A 7,212-nucleotide genomic window follows, 5' to 3' on the forward strand; every position below is an offset into this window, starting at 1 on the left:
ATAGGAAAAAAATAAGACACCTCACTTGGTCAGGGTTACTGGCAAGGATATGAGTGCCACAAAGAACAGTCTGACTTTTCAGTTCCCGAGGGGAGTTTGTAATGCTGGCAGGCTAAAGGAGAAAAATCCCTAACTTTGTAAATAGAGCATGTTAAGTCACTGAGAGCCAATAAACATGGAACCCCATTATGCCATTTGTCCAGAGTCACTTTTCGGAGCAGAATTGCACTTTCGGGTCCCAAGTCGAGGGCTGGGGGTAGGGGAAGCTGAACTTTAAGCATAGGCTTAAATCCCAATGAAGTCAAAGAGATTTAAGCACATGCTTAAAGTTCAGCATGCACTTAAGTGCTTTGCTGATTCATGGCCAGAAAAAGGTGGGGGGATTAAAAGTTAGAGTTCAGTTTTCTGTGTATTAAAAGTTAGTCCATGTAGAACAATGATAAATTTGGTTTCTCTCTTATCTTGTTTTTTAAGAAGCAAACTGTCCTATGCAAAATAAACAAATTAGGCCTCAACTGCGGAAAGTACTTCAGCACATACTTAAGACTGTTTTTATTTTAAAAATTCACACATATGCACACGCTCAAATATTCTCTTAAATATCACTGACTTCAATGGAATTTAAGGACATGTTTAAGCATGAGGCTTAAGTATATGTTTAAATTAACATGAGAATGATACAGATCTCCTTTGTAAAGTGCTTCATCATTGGGATGATTTAGTTGGTGTTGGTCCTGCTTTGAGCAGGGGGTTGGACTAGATGACCTCCTGAGGTCTCTTCCAACCCTGATAGTCTATGATTCTATGATTACCAAGAGCTTTACTGAATTGGGGCCTAAATGAGTAAATAAATCATAGTTCAGAAAAAAGTCACAATGGGATGATTATCAATTAAACAAATAAGAGTATGGGAGTCTTTCCGGAAGACTATACAAAACTATTGTTCATAGGCCACTCTTTTGCTAACATTCCCTATTTCTCAGAGTACCAAGAAGCCTGTCATTTACATTAATATTGCTTGCAAATAGCCTCTGCCAGGAATGTCTTGAATTCAAACGACTTTTTTCTTTGTATAAATATTATATAAAGGTCAATCTTTCTGAACATATATATGGTTCCATTTGATAGAACAAGTTCCCATTACTGAACTTACTTTGTTCAGAGACTGATGGTCACAAACCTGCAGTTCAGTAGAATGAATCTACAGGGCCACATCTACCTTTTAAAAAAAAGCACAATGTTACTACACATTACTTCTTCCAATTGTTTAATCCTGACATTAAAAAAAAAAAACCTTCCCCCACAGTGAACTGAAGTTTGAAAAGTGGCTAAACTGCCCCCACCCCAATGCAGACATGCACTTCAGTTTGAATAAAAGTAATACCTTCTTCAGTTAAATCCTTCTTATGATATCAAAATGTAAGCTGAATATGTCCCGTGGGCCAAAGTCTATTGTCTTCAGTGAACTTAGTGAGCATTCAGGATCAATTACATCCACTAATTTCAACTATTTCTATGAAATCTGATTAAAGTCTAAGATGACAATTTATTTAGGAATGAATTTATTTAAACTAAATGGCATAAGAAGTATGTTAACACAGAGTTAAGATTGTTTGGTGGTGTGTTGTCCCCTTGCAGAACAATGAATTGGCAAAACTCAAACTTCTGAAAACCAGGAAATACAGTTAAGTTTGCTAATGCAACCTTAACTCTGCCCTCTTTCAGCAATGTCCCAATATGCCCTGTTAACCCACATACGTGTACTCTGCCAGCCCCACTTAATACTTCCTAAATATTTAAATGCACAATCTCTTTGTATCCTTTCACAATCCATTTATTCTCACCCATCGGATTCCATGCAACGCTAAAGAGGAAAATAAAAAAGTTGCCCATGCCACCTTCCCTCTGTTCCCCTGGAGTTGGCAGTAACCAATGGGAATTATTTGGGTATACTCCCAGTGCAGCCAGTGTTTTAGGTGTACACACAATAAATGGGGGAAGAAGGAGTTGGGCCAACATACCACCAAGCAACCTTAACTGTGTTGTCATTTTTTGCCATTGAATTTCCTAGATTTTTTGAACAGAAGAAAAAAAAATATGTTTGTTGTAGGAGTTAGTTGTCATTTAGGTAGTTGTACATATTATGTCCTCATTTTACATACCAAGCCAGACAGTCCTGTCCCACCCGCACCTCTGAGCCATTCACTGTGTTTCCCCTTTCAGCCTGGGCCCCTCCTGTCCTCACTACTGTACCCAGAACCCCCAGACGCAAGCAGGGAACGTTTCTCCACTAAGTCCTCACCCCCTGGCGTACAAAAGTTTCTTTTGCATTTACTACACCCCCACCCCACAACCCAACTCACTTGCAATGCCTGGAGTGAATGACAGCTATGTTGCAATGGAATGGTGTTCCTGGCCATGTTTCGGAATGGTTCGAGTGTGCAGTATGTGCCAGGGCTGGTGAGAGAAATCAGACAGGGTTTCTGTTCCAAAGTACTGACAACTTTGTGTTGAGAAAGATCATCTGACCCTGTCCAATGGAGGTACCTCATCTCTAAGAAACATGAGGTGTTAGAGTGTGTAATGTTTCTATGCTGCACAGAACACATTTTCTGGTCAGCCAGGAACCCTCCAACACTTAATAGCTTGATTATTGTCACTAAACCAATTATTCGGACATTCAGACAAATCAGAGAAAACTATCACAGACACAAATCTGAGGCGGTCCAAATCTGCTTTCATACATCGTACAAGGTATACATCAGGAATAAGGGCCAGATCATTGCCACCCAATTGAATTACCATAATGTCTGGTAGATTGCAACCTCTTCAGTCACAGGTTAGACACTGCAGAGTGGGAAAACCATGATGCCAGTGCAGGCCACCTCCCTCCATCCAAATCAGCCTGTAGTCGGCAGCCTCCATGTCATGATGCACTCCTTGCTCTCTCACCATCAAATTAGGCCTGAATAAAGACTGGGAGTGGATGGGTCATTACAAAACTTAATTTCCCCATACTAATTTCCCCCTACTGTTACTCACACCTTCTTGTCAACTGTTTGAAATGGGCCACCCTCATTACCACTACAAAAGTGATTTTTCCACCCTTGGTATTCTACTGTTCAGAATAGCCTACTTCCACTTTCATTGAATTGTCTCGTTAGCACTGACCCCCCCACTTGGTAAGGCAACTCCCATCTTTTCATGTACTGTGTATATATACCTGCTACTGTATTTTCCACTCCATGCATCTGATGAAGTGGGTTTTAGCCCACAAAAGCTTATGCCCAAATAAATTTGTTAGTCTCTAAGGTGCCACAAGGATTCCTCATTGTTTTTGCTGATACAGACTAACACAGCTACCACTCTGAAACCTGTCACCAGGGAGATTAAAGAGGCTATTAAAATAAAAAACTCAATAATAATGGGGGATTTCAACTATCCCCATACTGACTAGGTACATATCACCTCAGGACAGGATGCAGAGATAAAGTTTCTAGATACCTTAAATGACTGCTTCTTGGAGCAGCTAGTCCTGGAACCAACAAGAGGAGAGGCAATTCTTGATTTAGTCCTAAGTGGAGCACAGGATCTGATCCAAGAGGTGAATATAGCTGGACCGCTTGGTAATAGTGACCATAATATAATTAAATTTAACATCCCTGTGGCAGGGAAAACACCACAGCAGCCCAACACTGTAGCATTTAATTTCAGAAAGGGGGACTACACAAAAATGAGGAAGTTAATTAAATAGAAATTAAAAGGTACAGCACAAAAAGTGAAATCCCCGCAAGCTGCGTGGAAACTTTTAAAAGACATCATAATAGAGGATCAACTTAAATGTATACCCCAAATGAAAAAAACATAGTAAGAGAACCAAAAAAGTGCCACCGTGGCTAAACAACAAAGTAAAAGCAGCAGTGAGAGGCAAAAAGGCATCCTTGAAAGAGTGGAAGTTAAATCCTAGTGAGGAAAATAGAAAGGAGCATAAACTCTGGCAAATGAAGACTAAAAATATAATTAGGAAGACCAAAAAAGAATTTGAAGAACAGCTAGTCAAAGACTCAAAAAGTAATAGCAAAATTTTTTTTAAGTACATCAGAAGCAGGAAGCCTGCTAAACAACTAGTGGGGCCACTGGATGAGTGAGATATATTAAAGGAGCACTCAAGAACGATAAGGCCATTGCAGAGAAACTAAATGAATTCTTTGCATCGGTCTTCACGGCTGAGGATGTGAGGGAGATTCCCAAACCTGAGCCATTTTTTTTAGGTGACAACTCTGAGGAACTGTCTCATATTGAGGTGTCCTTAAAGGAGGTTTTGGAACAAATTGATAAAGTAAACAGTAATAAGTCACCAGGACCAGATGGTATTCACCCAAGAGTTGTGAAGGAACTCAGATGTGAAATTGCAGAACTACTAACTGTAGTCTGTAACCTATTATTTTATTTAAATCAGCTTCTGTACGAAATGACTGGAGGATAACTAATGCAACGCCAGTTTTTAAAAAGGACTCCAGAGGTAATCCCAGCAATTACAGGCTGGTAAGCCTGACTTCAATACCAGGCAAACTGGTTGAAACTATAGTAAAGAACAAAATTGTCAGACACAGATTAACATAATTTGTTGGGGAAGAGTCAACAAGGTTTTTGTAAAGGAAATCATGCCTCACCAATCTACTAGAATTATTTGAGTGGGTCAACAAGCATGTGGACAAGGGGGATTTAGTGGATATAGTGTACTTAGATTTTAGAAAGCCTTTGACAAGGTCCCTCACCAAAGACTCTTAAGCAAAGTAAGCTGTCAAGGGATAAGAGGGAAGGTCCTCTCATAGATTGGTAACTGGTTAAAAGATAGGAAACAAAGGATAGGAATAAATGGTCAGTTTTCAGAATGGAGAGAGGTAAATAGCGGTGTCCTCCAGGGATCTGTACTGGGACCAGTCCTATGCAACATATTCATAAATGATCTGGAAAAAGGGGTAAACAGTGAGGTGGCAAAATTTGCAGATGATATAAAACTACTCAAGATGGTTATGTCCCAGGCAGACTGCGAAGAGCTACAAAAAGATCTCTCAAAACTGGGTGACTGGGCAACAAAATGACAGATGAAATTCAATGTTGATAAATGCAAAGTAATGTACATTGGAAAACATAATCCCGACTATACATATAAAATGATGGGGTCTAAATTAACTGTTACCACTTGTAGCGAGGCGGTGGGATACCCCACAGCCCCGCTGAGGGCAGAACCTCCGCTAACACCAACATGGGCAGAGCCACCGGGTCCGGCGCCCGCCCCTCAGAGGTCACGGCGCCGACCCGGAAGTATAAACGCCCACCTGCAGAGCTCAGTGGAGAACAAGCCGGCGGAGAGAGCAGATGTCTGTGGCCGAGCTCCCGCTTGGGAGACAGCAGCAGGCCGCGACCGGCCTGCTGACTCACCAGGCCTGCCGATCCTACCCCTCGCCCGGTATCCTGAGGAGGACTGGCCAAGCCTGCCCCGTTCCTGCTACCCCGAGGAGGAGCCAAGCCTGCCCCTTTCCAGCTATCCCGAGGAGGAGCCGAGCCTGCCCCTTTCCTGCTATCCCGAGGAGGAGCCGAGCGTACCCTTCGCTACCTACCCGGAGGAACCGATGCTGGTGGAAAGCACCGAGGACACTACTACAGCCCAGGTACCTTACGAGGGGGAGTGTGGAAGTAGCCCGGGGGCAGCCGACCCCAGTCTGGCTGCTGCACTGCCAGAGCTTATGTCAGTGTGTTGCACCCAGGATCCCCACTGACAGCAGCGAGTTTCCGCCACTGCTAGGGCCCCGGGCTGGGACACAGTGGAGTGGGAGGGCCTGCGTCCCCCCCTGCCACCCACTCCTTGGGTGGCAGACTCCCCCTTTCTCCTGGCCTAGAGAGGCTGGGACCTCTTGCTCCTTGACTCAGCCCCTGCTTAAGGGCCTGGGTTCCTGACTGACTGTTTGAGTGCTGCCCCGCCCTGACCTAGGGCCTGGGCTACTATAGACATTGACTCAGCCCCTGCTTAAGGGCCTGGGTTCCCGAACTACTGACTCAGCCCCTGCTTGAGGGCCTGAGCTCCAGACTGCGTGATTACTGCCCCGCCCTGATTGAGGGCTCGGGGCTTTTTCTGACCTATTGGCTCAGCCCCTGCTTATGGGCCTGAGCCCCTAACCGTGTGTTTGCTGTCCCAGACTGCCACTGGACCAGGACTGACGGCGGACCAGAGCGAGGCGGTGGGATACCCCACAGCCCCGCTGAGGGCCGAACCTCGGCAGAGACTATTACACCACTCAAGAAAGAGATCTTGGAGTCATTGTGGATAGTTCTCTGAAAACATCCACTCAATGTGCAGCGCAGTCAAAAAAGCGAACAGAATATTGGGAATCATTAAGAAAGGGATAGATAATAAGACAGAAAATATCGTATTGCTTCTATATAAATCCATGGTATTCCCACATCTTGAATACTGCATGCAGATGTGGTCGCCACATCTCAAAAAAGATATATTGGAATTGGAAAAGGTTCAGAAAAGGGCAACAAAAATTATTAGGGGTATGGAACGGCTTCCGTATGAGGAGAGATTAATAAGACTGGGACTTTTCAGCTTGGAGAAGAGACGACTAAGGGGGGATATGATAGAGGTCTATAAAATCATGACTGGTATGGAGAAAGTAAATAAGGAAGTGTTATTTACTCCTCATAACACAAGAACTAGGGGTCACCAAATGAAATTAATAAGCAGCAGATTTAAAACAAACAAAAGGAAGTATTTTTTCACACAACGCACAGTCAACCTGTGGAACTCCTTGCCAGAGGATGTTATGAAGGCCAAGACTATAACGGGTTCAAAAAAGAACTAGATAAATTCCTGGAGAATAGGTCCATGGCTATTAGCCAGGATGGACAGGGATGGTGTCCCTAGCCTCTGTTTACCAGAAGCTGGGAATGGACGACAGGGGATGGATCACTTGTTGATTACCTGTTCTGTTCATTCCCTCGGGGCCCCTGGCATTGGCCACTGTCAGAAGACAGCATACTGGGCTAGAGGAACTTTGGTGTGACCCAGTATGGCCGTTCTTATGTACTAACTAATGAACCTTTTTGAGGCTGTTTATTTCAAGACTTAATGCATTTTAGATTCTTTATCTGCGTATATACTTCACACACCCTAGTACATGTTGGTCTTTTATTCCATTCGGCTAC

Source organism: Emys orbicularis, chromosome 1, assembly GCF_028017835.1.
Source record: "Emys orbicularis isolate rEmyOrb1 chromosome 1, rEmyOrb1.hap1, whole genome shotgun sequence".
NCBI lineage: Eukaryota > Metazoa > Chordata > Testudines > Emydidae > Emys > Emys orbicularis.